The sequence below is a fragment of the Pelodiscus sinensis genome, chromosome 11 (assembly GCF_049634645.1).
Source record: "Pelodiscus sinensis isolate JC-2024 chromosome 11, ASM4963464v1, whole genome shotgun sequence".
Lineage (NCBI taxonomy): Eukaryota > Metazoa > Chordata > Testudines > Trionychidae > Pelodiscus > Pelodiscus sinensis.
This window is the reverse complement of record NC_134721.1, coordinates 14,643,733-14,660,784: the sequence shown is the minus strand read 5'-3', so window position 1 is coordinate 14,660,784 and position 17,052 is coordinate 14,643,733. Positions and strand designations below refer to the sequence as shown.

The following is a 17,052-nucleotide window of genomic DNA, read 5'->3' as shown; positions in this document are numbered from 1 at the left end:
TCTCTGTATATGTTTTTATGACAAGTTAGGTTACCTGATGTCCTTAAACTCAAAATATCTAGATAATAAACATAAGGCTACGTATAATATTTTTTCTACAAAATAAAACATTAGTCAATACAAGTTATGGAATAACCACCTTATGCAAAGGTGTAAAATACTGGAGACTAGAGTGGCCGTTAATCCCTGTATCATCTACTGGTTAGAAAAAGTAAAATGAATTCTTAAAATATATGAACAGATTCTCTGATCAAAGAGAACAACCTTTTGCAGAAGTCATCAAGGTGAAAGGAATTCTCTTTCAATCATAACAACATCAGTGGAGACCCCAATGTTTTTGTTTTTAGGTCAAAGTACGTCAGGCACCAAAGCTGATTCCTGCCAACTTTGTATCCTGCTGTTTACTGAAAGGTTTAAGCAAGGGATTCAGTGCTCAAATATTTGTGAATAAGCAGATAAAATTACCAGTGCCTTGTGAGCAATTTAATACTTTTCTTGGATAGGAGCAAGTTCTAGATAATATGTCTGTCATGATTATTTCACGGAAGGATATGGAACCTAAATTGCATTCAATGGATAGCAATTGTGCAGGGCTCCATTTGCCAACAGAGCAACCAAAATTCATTGTTCTGTGTTATAGTTCAACATTTTGTAAGTTCAGCAGAAAAAAAACCCATGATATAATACTGCAAATATTACTAGCCTTGCTTCAATACTAGCCTTTGCTAGCCTTGCTTCAATATGTGCAACAGGATACAGTAGGAGTGCTATGGGCCCTAGTTGTTTATAGCTGTAAAATTTTAAGAGGATCAGTGCTTACATCTGAGAACTGTGAGCTGGTGACTCATATAAATATGTACTAGGCTGCATCCAGTACAAGTAAGGCTGATGTGCAATTATGGAAATCGTGGAAATATTGTTTAAAAGAAAAGTACTGTTATTTTTAATACGAAGACCAACATTAAAAAGCCAGATGGCATCTGATTGATTCATGTTCTTCTTCTTCCCCTCTCTCCCCGTTTCTTCCAGATTTGGATAAAAGTACCCGAAGCTAATTCCGTGCCAACATTCCTTCAGCTCTACCAATGAACTGTAATCTGACTTCTGGTAATCCTGATCCCCCAACTGCTCCAGAAAGAGACTAAAAGACATGTGGCTGATTTGTGATGGGCATAAATACTTTTCCTCTCTCATTCAGGGCCCTTGAGGGCGGGACCAATTTTTATAACTCCCTGCCATTACCACTTTGTTTTGGCATGAGCCATCTTTTGTGGGTGAAGATTGAGCAATGTAACGGTTCCAGGGATCTCCTATTGGTTTTCCTCTACCACATAGAGTAGTGCTTCAATTACTGATAGATAACTATAGCTATATATGAATATTAATACAAGTTAAATGTATAATTATTTATACTTAATTTGTAAACTCTTTGGGACAGAGACCATTTTTGGTGAGTATTTGTTTAGCATTTGGCACAATACATTCCGGAGCCATAATGGGCCCATAGGTGCTATTGTGTCATAAATAGTAAGTCATTATTATAAGATAACAATAACTACATAGTCATGGGCCTTTGAAATGTTTCTTTTTCATCAGGGAGAATTCCTCTATTTCTTTTTAAAAAAATGCATGTTAATTCAGTTACACTAATTCTTGTCAAGAGATGTCACAGAAGAGCAAGAACCACAATTCTCCCACCACACAACAGCGGAAATAGTCTACTTGTATCCTGTGTTGAGAGAATCAGGTCTGGGTGGAATTTTTCAATAGTCTGGTGAGTTAAACACCTAAGCATCATTGAAAATTCAAAGGGAGATATGTTCCTAACTCACTTAGGCTCCTTTGAATATCTCACCCTTTGGCTATGACAATCACTGGATGTTGTATGTCTATACATGTATAGTGTCTTTGATGTTTACATGTTATAGTCATATCCTCAATCACATAATGAATGGAATGGAAAGGTTTTTTTTTTACAGCAAAAAAATATAAGTATAATATATAATTTTAAAAGAGACACGGAAGGGCAGACAAGAAGCAATGCATCACTGGCTGTTATACATGAGAGCAGGCTAACCAGGAGATACTCCTGAGGAGGAAGCACACCAAATATAAATGTTTTTATTGGTCAAGTCTGACTTATAGGTAGCCATCACTGTATAAAGCAGCTCTCTGAAATATAGGAAGGTTGATTGAACAGTGTGGGCTGCAGGAAGGGGTAAGACTGTTGAAGTCCAAAGAGGGAGCAGAGTGAATTCTTCTTGCTTTATTTTACACAGGAGAATCTCTTAATTTAACACATTTAATTGCTCGAGAAAATGCTACATTAAACAGACCATTTGCATTGGCATCATAGTCAGTTTTGGAATGATATCTGGCAACAGAAAGTAAGTTTTCATTGATGTCACCTGACCTGTCAAACTCACTACTATAATGTTGGCTGTCCTAGCTCATGCTTAAAACAGCTTGTTTTAATGTGCTGAGTAAAACAGTAACAATCTGATCTGGCAAAGCAGGGATTCAAAGAAGTAGGTCGACGAGAAAACAGTTCTGCTATTCCCTGTATAAATCAATGAAGCTGATTTGCTTTACCCTCATCATTTAATCCTTTAAAACTATACAGATCATTGTAAAAACAGTCACACTTTTAGCAGGCCCTGTTTGTTTACATTACAGCTGCTTTTATAAAAAGTCTGTAATTGAATTAAATCACACACAGATTCCCAAATCCACAGATTGGGATTTGCATTTTTTGCATGGTGAATTTCAAGGAAGAAGAGAATACAGAATGATCACAAGGGAGATAAGCACAGTCTTTCCCAAGATTTATTTGTATCTACAATTACTATGGATAATATTAATAATTTTTTATATATTTAAGTTGCCAGTGGGAACAATATGTTTATGCTTTAGAGGGAGAGATCTGTCAATAGCTCCATTAGAATTCCCTCAGTTGGGAAGTATGTGACTCAGAGGGTGTCTGTCCTACAAATTAAACATTATGTTTTAGGTCTTGGTCACACGGGAAAAGCTTTGCAGTAACTTGTGGGATGCAACATCAGAGAAGGCGGCAATAACACCAGGAACCTGGAGGGTAAACTCTTTATTAGAGTGGATTGGGATTTTTGGGGCAAAACTTTAATTCATTAAAAATGCCAATTCACCAAAAAATATTGGTTTTAACAAAACTTTATTTGAATAGATTCTTCATATCCAGGATGCTTTCTCTCTCTCTCTCTTTCTCTCTCTCCAGAATAGCCAATGGTTATGGAACTTATTTGGGAGGTGGGAGACTGAGATTAAAGATTCTTCTCTGCCTGATTTTTGTTTTCCAGTCAGACCTATCAATTTATTACATTATAACGCTAGGGAAATTCCGCTTCTAAGCACTTGTTCATAACACAAATCAGGCTGATATATTACACTCTAAACCATGCATATGGCCCTCCATTGTTATTTACAGTAGTTACAGTATATCACTCAACAAAGGAAGGCACAATAAAGACATATTTTTATGCCCAAAGTTCAAACACAATTGGAACAATTGCCAGGGATGGACAATCTGCTCATCTTTCCTCATTCATTCATTGGTGCAAAACTAGGCATCAGCTGACTGCAATTGCCTCTTTGATTTTTTAATTTCCTAGAATGCCTACTTATCTCCTAACCTAAATATACCAGCTATGTGTTGGACTCTAAAGAAAACTGACTGGGGAAAACAAAAACCACTTCTTATACTATTATGGCCTAATGTCATATCAAAGCAATGCTTATCTGATTTTGTTCCTCACTATATCAAGTTCCATCTTCAGATGCTTTGGCCAACATATATTACATAGCTTCAAAAGCTGATGGTGTAGGCTTATGGGTAGTTGTGAATGTTCACTAGGCTTTCTTACTTCTCCTAAATAAAGGAAATGTTTAATCCTCAAAACAGCACCCAGTGTTGCAATATCAAGTGACTACCTTGTATACATGGATTTATGTTATTTAAGATATGTTGTGTGGACATGGAGAAAGATTCTCAGTTGAGGTAAATCTGTGTACTTCTACTGCAGTAATTGGAGTTACACAAATTTACACTGTCTGAGGGCAATGAGTCAATCTTAAGAAAGAGACTCTGACCTAAAACTGGAGCTGTTATAAGACACTCCACTTTTCCTCAGATGTACAATAATTAATGCACATTACACAGACAAACTTTGCAATGGATATGGGCAGTGCTGAATCATTTGCGTACAATTTTTGAACAATAGATTTTAAAAGCACTTTCTTTAGAACTCTCTCTGGATTTTTTTTACTTCAAAATACTCTATTTGAGATTGCAAGCATATTTCAGCACTCTTCCTTTATGTCTGCTGAGTATGAGCAAAGTTGTCTAGGCATTAGAGATTTTTCACAACACTGTCCAATAATGTTTGATCAACCCATTTCTTTCTTTTATGGGATCCAATCTTCCAGACTCTTTCACATGCCCATTTACTCTAATTGGTGTTCCATTTGTAGAGGGACTGAAGTAAACACATACCCACTAAATGTAAACACATTCCACAAACAATCTCACACAATCACACCATGTACTTTAATGTTCTGAGTCACCAATATAAAAGCATAGTAACTCCATTGACTTCTGTGAAGATACTGGTATAAATTTAAAATGTATCTGAGTGCTTAAGGTCCTTTCTGCACGTATAATATAAATACTTTAACCTTCAAAAGGGTTTAGAAACTGTAATTAATCTTCACAACCCCTCTGTGTAATTTGGATACCCAACCACTATTATTTCCATCTTTTTCTGTATAATGTAGTGCTTATAAAAGCTGTCCTGATATACGACATGGGAAAGTGAAGTCATCGATACAACTGGGTTTAAACTTCTTGCTGTTGTCTTTCTAATGTGCTTCAGCCCTAGCGTATGTCTAGGCTACATGTCTCTGCCATCAGAGGCATGTAAAATAGGCAACCCAACATAGTCAATGAAGCCGGGATTTAAATATCCCTGGCTTCATTAAAATAAAAATGGCCACCGTGCTCTGCTGGCTCAGCTGATTGTCGACACAGAGTGGCAGTCAAGATGCGGATCGGTCGACAGGGAAAACCTTTGTCATCCGCTCCTTTATGCCTCGTGAAACAAGGTTTACAGGAGCGGTTGACAAAAGCTTTCCCTGTCGAACGATCTGCATCTTGACTGCCGCACTGTGCCAACAATCAGCTGAGCCGGCACAGCATGATGGCCATTTTTATTTTAATGAAGCCTGGGATATTTAAATCCCCGCTTCATTGACTGTGTGTAGCCAGACAGGAATGCCCACCTATAACATCCATTTTTGCTTGCCTGGAAGCACACAGGGAACACAGAGCAGTAAAATCAGCATAGTCTTTGAAGCCTTAGCAGGAGGCCCAGATATGCTAGCTCACAGTGACTCTGGATGGCTGTAAACAGAGATATGCCAATTGTTGACCTCGAGGCTGTGAGAACTGCCTTGGCTGGCACCTATATTGATACGAACACACAGCCGTCCGTGCGGAGAGGAATCTCCTGCCCAGTAAAGAATGTCCAGTACTTACAATTTAGTTATCTCTCTTGCAAGTGTAAATTAAGTTGAAACTCCTTTGTAAGAACTGGCATCACAAAGACGGACCAACACAATTTGGCATCTTAGATAAGAAAGAGGATACGGGCACCTATGGGTATAAAGATGGGTCCAGCAGCACACTTACTCTGAGCGTCAATCTACCATCTATCTGCTAGTCAGGTTAGGTGATTGGCCTCCCGAGGTTCCACAGGGACGCCCACCTCGTATTCGTCTTTCCTAGGAATTGAGAGACCGGCCCTGGCCTGATACGCTGGAGTTGAGAGGCACAGAAGGGGGTAAAAATTGTACCTGGATGTGTCCTTTGTCTCAAGTGTACACATAGACTTAGAGCTCTTTAAAGATTAAGCTGTCACTTGGTACCATTATTTCTATTTTCTATCTTTATTTTCTTTGTAACCATTTTTAAGATGTATATTTTCTAGCAGTTAAGAAATAGAGCAATAGCCATTGTAACCATATAAATTATAAGCTTCTTTAATAAACCTGTAACTGTTTAAGCTTTAACCTGACTCCTTCAGCTGCTGTAACAAAACCAAGCACAATTTAAAAGAACTCCAGTAGGTCATAGAGAGCAGATGCAGGCAGAGCTGGGCATTTGGATCATGTCGCCTCCAGGGAACAGATCCGTAGGGGCATCCGTCAGCCTTCCCTAGGCTGCCCGTTGCAACGGGACCTCAGTCCTAGCAGCTAAAAGCACGGGTGTAATAAGCTCTCCCTGCAAACTTTGGGGCGTCTGTCAGCCTGTTGGCTGCCCTCCGCGAAGGGACCCCGGTCCTAGTGGTCAAAGACACAGACATAAAAGTTCTCGGGGCGCCCGTCGGCCTCCTCTAAGGCCACCTGCTGTGACAGGACCTCGTGTCCTAGCAGTTGAAAACTCGGGTGTATAACACACACACACGCACACGCACTGCCCTGACCATCGGCTGACACTATGTCAGGTAGCCTATTTTACATGCCTCTGTCAGCAGAAGCATGTAGTATAGACATACTCCTAATGTGGTAGTAACACTTGGATAGGTGAAAATCTGTTCATTTTCAGTGGTCCATTCAAACCTTGACCATTGTTCAGGTATCCAACAAGGTGAATCTCATTCATGGCTGTTCTTGTGACAAGAGACTCATGTCAGGTCAAAAATGGATTAATACAATATTTAAATGGGTCTGAGAGATGAAAAACTGTTTCTCATTAAAAATAGTTTCCCAGAGATTTATATCTTACAACTTTTTATATAATACCTATTGATATATATTAATATATGTTATTACATATACTTTGAAGCTGTTAATGCTGATACTTCAGATATGTACTTTGAGTTACACTTCAATATTAATTGAGCAATATTGAACAATTGCTTTAGATACATAAATCCAGGGAAAAAGTCTTTCTATCTAAACCACTCGCAAACAAGGATAACAGATGCACAGCTATCTATCAAATCTACAAAGGCCTTTGAACCAGGCTAATGACAAAGTCAAACTTTTGCACAGTAGAGTTAATAACAATGATAACTAAGTATGATGCAAGACCATCTGAATTAATATTTTCAGCACTAACAAATAAGGAGAGTCTTTTGTATACCTGCATAGAGAATTCCCTACATTACACCCCCCCAAGGCATTATGGATAAACACAAAATAATTGTATCTCAAGAGATGAAACACAGCTAGTTGCCCCCTGTGGAAGCACTTGTTTTGATGTTATAATGAAGGACGTTATGTTAAGAAAATCTCTGAAGAAATGCATCACAATAAAATTGATACACAGATAAAAAACAGATCAACTGTTAATAAAGGCAGTGCAGTAATAAATGAAATGCAGGGAGAATTTATGTAGATCTTCAGAATAAAAGTTTAAAACCAGAGGTTTCTAATACAATAAAACAAATACAGTTGGTGTAAGTATAACACATAATGCTATTTCTACTGGGTTGGTATGGTCCTCTAAAGTAAATTAGCACTAAACCCTCTGTATTTGTGGTAAATCAGCAGATCTTAGGAAATCATCAAAACCCTGGACTAGAATTTCAATAGAAAATAACAAATGTTAATCCTAGTAAAATAGGTCAAAGAATAACAAAAGGGACAAAACATTCCTAAGGCATTAAAACTGAAGAATATTAATATACCTACATTACTGGTCAGAGTGATTATGACCTCCAGTGCTTTATCAGGTGGTCACAAACCAATTGGAGAGAGATGTCTATTACAAGTCATAAAAACGAAAAGAAAGCCGATTAAAGAAAAAATATCATTTCCTACTCAGTAAGAAAAATGCTCAGTAGGTAATCAAAATGTATGCACTGCTTCAGCAATTTTTTTTCCATTACAATTGAAATAATGGGTTTCTCGATATTGAAATTAGAGGATTATGCTGGATGGAAAACTGCACTACACAGAGTCTACAGATTATTTTTAAATGCCTTGAAGACAAATAAGAACTTCTCTAAGTAGCCTTTTATTTTGTCTGAGAGCTTTAATTTTAACTTTACACTGTACTTATTTAAAAAGTAAGCCATTCCATGTCATAATGAGAAATATACAGACAAAGTAATTAAACTAAGAACAACTATTTATAGACTGCTTTGGTTGTACTCTGTTTTCTCATTAGAATGTTCAGAAAATAGCAGAAAATCAAAGATGTTCCAAAGGGTTTTTCATGACCTGTTTGTTTCGCAACTTGCTGTATAGGAAATAGAATTTTTTTTAAAAAGTATCAGATTTTGGTTATTAGGAAGAAGAAAAGTCTATATAGTATTTAGAGGATTACCAAAAACTAGCTTTATGTGAAGAGTATTAATATGTTTTTAATTAATAAAAACAACATTTACCTTGCAAAAGCTGAATGGACTGTAAAGATAATATCTCATTAAATCTTAATGAAAATAATACATTAGTAATAGTGACCCACATCAACCGCAGAATTATCACATATACATGTGGTGTCATTAGCACCTCAATGCTCATTAATTTTGCCACCACCGCTATGTGCAGAATATACCTTCAAACAGAGCTCTCCTAAGATTTCTCAGTAAAGAGGCAATGAACCCAGAAGAAACATATGGCATCAATATTACATCTGAAAAAAAAAAAAGTTGATAAGCACATTCTAAATAGAGAGGAAGGCTAGCTGGACAAGACTGTGGTGTTGATGGCTGGATTAGCAGACTTAACGTAAATGGATTTCTTACACCCACAAAATGCAATGAGGGTAGTTAACATATCTCTGCTTTATTTGTAAATGGTCTTTCCGATTAAAAATATTTTAAAATGGAACGTTCCTCATCAAAATAGGAAATGATTGTTGAGACTCTCCAGTCATATCTTTGCTGCTGACATGAATGATCCCAGGTCCCTTTTGTGAAATAGGGGCTTTTAACTAGGATCCTGGTTTTTAAAAAAAAAAAGCCTCCTCCATCTGCTCTACTCCCTCCCCCCCACATACACACACTGTTTTGCAGTGTGCTGAACACTAATTACCTTCTTTACTATCAAGCTCTGACAATAAAGGAGCTGCATTTCAGTGCTTTTTATGCACTGATTTCTGTATTGTAGAGGCAAACTTAAGTTTCCGACTCATGCTTCCCATGTAAATATATAGCCCACTCTGTGAATAACTTATTTATACATGTCAACCCTACATATTTGCTAATACTGCTGAGACTGTTTGTCAGACTGCATTCTACTGAGGGAGAAATTAATATGTTGTGGGTTGCTTCCTTATCAGTTGCAGGCAAAAAGCAGTTCCTTGTGACAATGTGGAGTCTTGTTATTGTCAGTAGAACTGTGTCAGGGATATAAGTAGTTAACAATGTTCCACCTACGACTTGCTACATCATTGCTTTTTGGGGTTTGCACTGTGGTGGTGGAGACATCCACTTACAAGACAATCTATAAACGTATATGAGTAATTGAAGAAAGGACTGACACTCCAAAGAATATGAAAATGTGATTACCACCATTTTGACCAACAGAGAAGACTGAGCTGGGGATTTCCATAGCCAAAATTCATGAGTTTCTACAGCCTGAATTAAAGATCGAGGTCCTTTGGTAGGGAGCTATTACAGATTCACATCTTCCATGGATCAGTCACAGAGCAGAACATGTAGATGCACAGACCAACAGGCAGAGAAAACTCATCTTTAGGCACGAAGGCCTCAGGAGTTTGAATACTAGACAAGCCCCAATTTGTGTGACAGCTGCCATTTTGGCTGACATACTGGGATTTAACTAAAAGCATGAGCTACTACATATTTGGCATAGCTATAAGTTAACATCTGCCTTTCCAGAGGTCAATGCCAACAGGGCATGTGTGTGTGTGTGCAGGGCAGCTAATTCCATGCCTGCCCAAGACTTGCACTTTGGAGGAGAAATGCTCTTCATGTTCCCCAGCTTATGCACGCGAGCATCAACTAAGGCCAGAGTGTACCACTGTGGAAGCAGCAGCGAGATCCTTTTCCCTCAAGAGGAGTTCTTGGCAGGGATTGTGGGAAAGCTGTGTCTAGAGCAATATTAATGCTAAGTGATATTCATAATCTTTACATATTCTGATGACTACAAATGAAAAGTAGATCTGAGGAACTTCTGTTCTGTAGAAAGACAAATATAAAGATGGACTTCAAACAGCATTCAGAAAGTCTAATGAATGAAGATTGCAAGGCATATGTGACATGATGTTAAGTGCTGAACTGTCAAATATATTCCAATAAAAAACCCCCCGAACCAAATCAAAAATATTTACCAACAGTTTTTACATAGCGCAAGAGTTATAGCATTATACTCTATTAGGAATTAACTGCAATATCCAAGTTGCCACAATGTGGTAAGTGTTAACTTTGCTGACACTTTATTTATCATGTCTTTTGACCCTTTAACAATTAACATCCCACAGTTAAGCAGTTTTGTCCTCAGACTAAATTAGCTGTAATTAAATTGATTCATCCTATAATAAACTGTCTTAAATGTTGTTCAGAAACAATTTCAGTTCAGTTTATTTAATTACTTTTAACTAGCTTTTCTCTCGTTTCTTTCACTTCTACATAAATTTTCAGAGGAAATGTATGAAATTTTATCCAATCCTTTTATAATGTCATTGTACCCATAATACCACCTCACAGAAATGTCATGAACATTAAAATGAAAAAATACTTTCAATGGTCATAATTTTGAAAAAAATAGACCACTTATTAATAGATACTTCATTGTGGTTTTGAGAAATAACAAAGGAAAATAACTTAGAAGAAGAAATAACTTATGTCTGGTCTGCTAGGGAACTGGGTTAAATTGCCAGCTCTGTCGGAAATGACCTCTTAGACTTCAGTTGCTTCAGCCAAGATTTTCAAAGGTGACTAGTAACTTTGTATACTTCAAAATATGTCCAGATGGAGGCACCTTAAAGGGGCTTGACTTTTCAGAAGGTGGATGCTCAATATTTTCTGAAATCATTGGTCAGATTTGAAAATCTAGGCCTAATTTGCAAAAGGGCGGAATTATGCCTGCCAAAGTAGGATGTGAAGACTTGCTCAATAATAAGGACTATGGCATAATATTATTAACGTGAGTTGCTGGAAGAATTGAGATGAGAAATTAGAATAACAGAATATTAAGATTAGAAGGGTCATGTAGTCTAACCTTCAAATTCATTGTGTGTTGGCTTCTAGAGCATTATATGATGGGGAGAAAACAAGAGAAGGTCTCCTGAGTCTTCAATGTAGGAGATGATTTGAACTCAGGGAGCACTTACAGTACAGGTAGAAAGTTCAGATAAAGAAGGAAGAACTACTGAGAAACTTCCACTGTGTGTGTGCAAATTGCAGTTTCCGGTGACTCATGACTCAGTCCTGTCAATTTTTCAGAGGGATGGAGAAAGACACTGATTTGACCTTAGGGTGATCTCCCTACCAAATTTACAGTTTCCCATGTCAAACTATGGATGCCCTACATGCTTCAATACGGTCACTTTTTAAAATATTTGAAACACTGCCCATTTTCACTTGTGTCATTCTTGGGAGTGGCTGGACCATTTTTTGTTCAAACTTTCAAAAGTAAGAATATGAGGTTGTCTGTGACAAACAATAATGTAGGTGATACTACTTCCATCTAATTTTTGCTTTTGGGTTTAGTGTGCGGGTGACATAGGTGGCCTGTCATATACAGTAGGTGAGATGTGATGAACTCTTATGATTCTTTCAGATCAACCAGAAAAATTTCAGCTTGAATTGTTACAGTCCGTTAAAGCTAGCAGCAGCTGAAACTGGGTTATAATTAAAAGTATTTGGCAACCATTATAAGCATCATTGCTGCTCCATCTATAATAGTACAGAGGTACACATGCATGTGTACACACTCACTTATTCACACACACTCCCACATGTGATTTCCTCCCCTGCTGGGTAAATTTCACTGAAAAGCATTCAGTTCCTAATGAATGAAACAAAAAATCAAATAGTTCCTTCCCGTAGAACAAGAAAAATATTACAGAGCCAGGATGCATACAAAACCACACAAATACTGCATACACACACCAACACCTTGTGTGCAATAGTGGTTTACAGAACACTTAGAAAACTAATTTGTTTCCTGCATTCCCTGTACTTCTATCTTCCTTTCATGTAGCTGTTTCAACTTTCAATTCACAAAAGCTAAACCTCTTTAGAACCAAAATAAATACTAATCTTAAATTCAATGTACCCTGACAGCAAATAAGTTTGCTGTGCTTACTTCAGCATGAATAAAAAGCCCGCAAGGAGACTCCTACATAAGAGTATATTTACAAGTTCCATTACCCACTGGAGAGATTGATGTAATAAACCTATAATAAAAAGCCTCATGTTATGGATTTCTCTAATGTTTCTTATCAAACTGCCTGTATTATGTTGGCTTGTGTATTCAATTTAAAATAGGTTTTCAATAAGTGCCTCAGAGCTAGAGGTCATTTTTGCTTAGTTTCCTGATACATAGAAATGTTTACAGACTGTTCTATTCCTTAGAATTTGAAAGCTGTGTTTGTAGTTTGGTCAAATAGTTTACAGCATTAATCTATATACATTTTTTTCTTATATCCGCCTACAAAGCTAATACAGTTCCTGGTCCCATTATGTAATTTATTTGTTTATTACTAAGTAGGAATAGGTGAAGTATTTCCCATCAAGTAAGACTAGCACATAGAAATTGTTTGTCCTATTTATAGCTGTCACTGATTTCCAACTTGTTTGTATTTCACACTGGTGTGCAGAACACAAATGAAGTATTTGTTATTCCCTGAAAGGCATGAACACTTCAGTGGGAACTTCACCTTTTATGTTTAGTGGAAACAGCACAACGTCAGAGAGTGGATGCAGTAGTAGGAGACACAGGCAATAGTACAACAAATAGTCCTCTTTAGCCATTTTGATTTTTCTGCATTGCATGTAGCTAACTGCATGGGATATCTTTGCCTCTTAATTTGTATAAGTACTGGGGGAGAGGAGCGCACCTCTGTGTGCTTCCAAAAGAAATGGGTCATCAGGTAGAAGGGGCAGGGCTACAGCTGGGAGGGGTGGGCTGGGGCACCCAGTCCTCCATGCCGTGCTCTCTTAGGGTACGTCTAGACTACCGCGTTTTGTCGACGGAAGTTTTGTCGACAGATACTGTCGACAAAACTTCCGTCGACAAAGAGCGTCCAGACACATTGAGTTCTGTCGACAAAGCAAGCTGCTTTGTCGACAGAACTCCGTAGTCTGGACGCAATGTTACAGGCAATAACACCTTCTGTCGACAGAGTTCTGTCGACAGAAGGTGTTATGCCTCGTAAAATGAGGTATACCAGCGTCGACAAAACTGCTGAGTTCTGTCGACGTTATGTCGACAGAACTCAGCGGTAGTGTAGACGCTGGTATAGTTTTGTCGACAAAAGTGGACTTTTGTCGACAAAACTAGGTAGTCTAGACACACCCTTAGAGCCACATGGAGCTCCAACGGTGATTTAAGAAGTGCAGGGCTCCAACCGATACCACTGTCCCTCCTCCTCTGGTCAGGAGGCCCGATAAGTACATTATTTTAAATAACATATTTTTAGCATATTTGAGAAAAATGAAAGGACTAACGCTTGTGATCCATGTGTATCCCCATTAACCTCCGTCTGGTAAGAGTTCCATGATGACAGGCCCAAGCCACTACATCAGTGTGGCTCACTCACCTCTCAGACAAAAGGTCAGAGGCTTATATTGCACAACGAAGTTTAGACTCATGTATCACCTGCACCAACATGCTATAATTGCAGCCTGTATTTGGGTTTGGATCTTAAAAATCTGACTCGTTATTAGGTCATTACATTTTCTTCAGATGAGACCCTCAGTGATATCCATTTTGCTATTGTCATTACCTGCCCACATAGAAGTTAAATGTCTCAACTCACTTTTTGAAATAACTAGGTATCTTGTTCTGACCAGCATTCCCACTCTCAGTACAATAGGTTCTAATACGCTCATCTGGATGAGAATTTGTACACTGCTTTAATTACCTAGATTTTCACTGTATTACAGGTATCCCATTAATTTGAGATACTGTGTATGAAAAAAGAACTATAAAATAAAAATAGGTTTTATAATAAAATTCAATCCATTCACCTCTCCTGGTCATTAGTCATGTCACAGAAAACAGAAAATTTATTTATAGGCCCATTATGTTCATGTTCCCCAACTTGGTGATTGCAATTGAGAATAGCTTGGAAGCACTGAAAATACGTTGTGCTGATGCATCTTCACGGAGGCTTTATCTACACTAAGAACTTTTTGTGGAAGAGGCAAAGCAAATGAAGCACTCATTAGCATTTTCTTGCACTTTATTTGCATAGTCTCTTCCCATCCTTTTTGCGCAAGAAGTTTTTGCACAAAAACAAGCAGTGTGGACGTTTCTAGAGGCATAAAGATCTTGTGCAAAAATGGGGGTTTTGCACAAAATGGACATGTCCACACTGCTTGTTTTTGCCCCATAACCTCGTGCGCGAGAAGGATCAGAAGGGACTATGCAAACGAAGCATGAGAAAATGCTAATGAGCGCTTCATTTGCATTGCCTCTTCCACAAAAAAAAGTAGTGTAGACATTGCCATAAAGTGAGAGTTGGCTTCTTGAATGCACTCACCACCCTCCCTACTTTTACATGTCAACAGCTCAACATTCTCCTGCAGCATTCCATTCCACTGGTGGGTAGGGTCACAGGGTGGAGTGGGAGAGACATAGATTAGAGCCTGTGGCAAGGAGGATATCAATAGAAGACCTAAATGGATTTTGGGTATCAATGGATTTTGGATCAGAGCCTAGAAGTCTGAGTGGTTATCAGGTCACTAACTCCCACAAATCTCAGAAGTACAGGCTATCATGGCATTTCAAGTATTTCCCAACTTCATCCAGACCAGAAATCTTGTGTTAAAAATTTTTCTTGGACACACTGTCTTAGGCAGGCATAAGCAATGTGAAAAAATATCACTTACTTCATACAATACCTAGAAGCCATGAAGATACTGTGTGAAGTGTATTTATTGTCAGTGTAAGGGGAAAATGAAAAAGGTGAACATCTTTTCAATTTTTTACAGTATTCTCTGATTTGGGAGAAAGCAATGGTTGGTACATAGCGCAGAACAATTCCCTTGCCACTTTCATTCAGAGTTTCCGTTAAAAATCTTGAACTATAAAAGTCCAATGTTGTTCAAAACAAAATCCTCCTTATAGTGATTTCCAATAGCATGGATAGCTTGATACTTATTTTATTTACATTATAATTCCAAAAAAGATTTTATTTTTAATTGATCTTAAATAAAAGCACTAAACCAGCCTTACCACTCAGACTATTTCATGTGCTTTTAACGCAAATGAAGTACATCTCTACTATGTTTCAAGCTGCATTAATATGTTTGGTTTCAAAACAACATTCTTTACTATGGAATATCACATGAGGCTGATATCACCATCACTTGAATTATAAAATTTCTAAGTCTTTTTAAACAACTTACTGTTCCAAAGCACATCAAAGGAAGATGCTTTTCTTTTTCATAATGTTTCGATGCTGTCTTAATATTAAAGTTACTAAGGATGCCAAATACAAAGGTTTAAATAAGAGTGTGGGAAACAAATCTTCAGTCAGTATTTTTACACAGGCTCCTAAAGTTGGGCACCTAAAAATATATGTAGAAAAAGCAAGTTGAAAAAGTTTCATGAGTAATTCCATCCCTTGTTGAAGCAAGGGAAATTTGGATGTTCTCAGTACCTCTGCAAATTAGGCAATTTTCACATAGATTTTTATGTTCAGATTTAGAAATTCATGATTTGAAGGGACTGTTTTGGAAACACGTTTTAGACCCCATGAAGACCTGTGAGTTGTATCACTAACCTCAAAGGTAAACACTCAGATCCAGAGCAACTGTTATATTTACCACACCAACCTAAACTCAAAATTTATTGGCTTTGGTCTGTGTAAAAAAGAAGTTTAATATTTTTCTGATACAGGATTAATTTTTTTGTTTTGGTGTGATTGGCTTTGGTTTTTTTTAATTTTACTTAATGGCTTTTAAAAAGAAAAGGGATGCTCAGGACTAACTTTTAATGAAACATCTTGAACAAATTATAGCAAAGGAAAATTTGAGTCCTTGATAATTTAAGTGTTATTTTTACTACTAATGTGAATTCAACCCTAGCAAATTAAAACAGAAAGAATTAATTGGATATGCAAATGAGATTATTCAGTATATAAATCTAATTACATACCAATTTGCTTTAACAGCATGAAAAAAGAATAAATTGTTCTTTGTGAATTGATTGTCTTAAATAACCACCTGTAGCACAATAAAGTGCCATGCAAAAGCCATATTTTACAGGCCGTCATTGTCAGCATTAATAATGAAACACTCTTCAAAGATCTTGTCAAGAGTACCTTCTTAAGAGGAATCCTGCTTACACTTCCTATTTACAATATAGCATTATTAGTCATCTACTACATACTAAAATAGTCACAACTTCTCCTTTTTTAAAAATATCAGCTATAAATAAAATATAAACAAAACTTACTGTTCTTTAAAAACTCTGTATTTTCAGAGCCAAAAACGTATTTCAGCAGAAAACTTTTTGTTTCTCATTTGACTTAAGAAAATGCAGGAATAGAAGATAGAACTCATTTGGATGAGAGGCGGGACACTGCAAACATCCTGAATAATCTGACATTAACACTGAGCTCAATGACCCCAACACCAGCACAGTGTATTAGGTGATCCCTTTAGAAAAATCAGCTTACCTTTTAACTTTTACTACTGCACATTTGAGAAAATAAAAGAGGACAGGAGAATATTAACAGAATGCAAAGAAAAAATGAGAAAACAATTCCTTAGAGAAAGAGACATTTCTGATAACGTTGGGACAGTTTATGATGCCTATTCCAACAGTTGAACTGTTACTGGCACAGGTAGCCTCTTGAAGTCTGCAGGACTT

The 17,052-nt window shown here is 37.3% G+C and overlaps 1 protein-coding gene across 13 annotated transcripts in view; it reads right to left on the bottom strand.

Annotated features, from left to right (window-relative positions):
• The window catches only part of LOC102454172 (contactin-4), a 731,510-nt gene that overhangs the window by 290,204 nt on the left and 424,254 nt on the right, over positions 1 to 17,052 (bottom strand). Inside the window, exon 1 of one of the 13 annotated variants that reach the window (XM_075938680.1) lies at positions 16,636 to 16,730. The exons of the other annotated variants lie outside the window; for them this stretch is intronic. The gene's annotated coding sequence lies outside the window, so the exon portion shown is untranslated. Of the gene's footprint in view, positions 1 to 16,635; positions 16,731 to 17,052 lie in introns of those variants that run through there. 13 annotated transcript variants of the gene reach the window in all.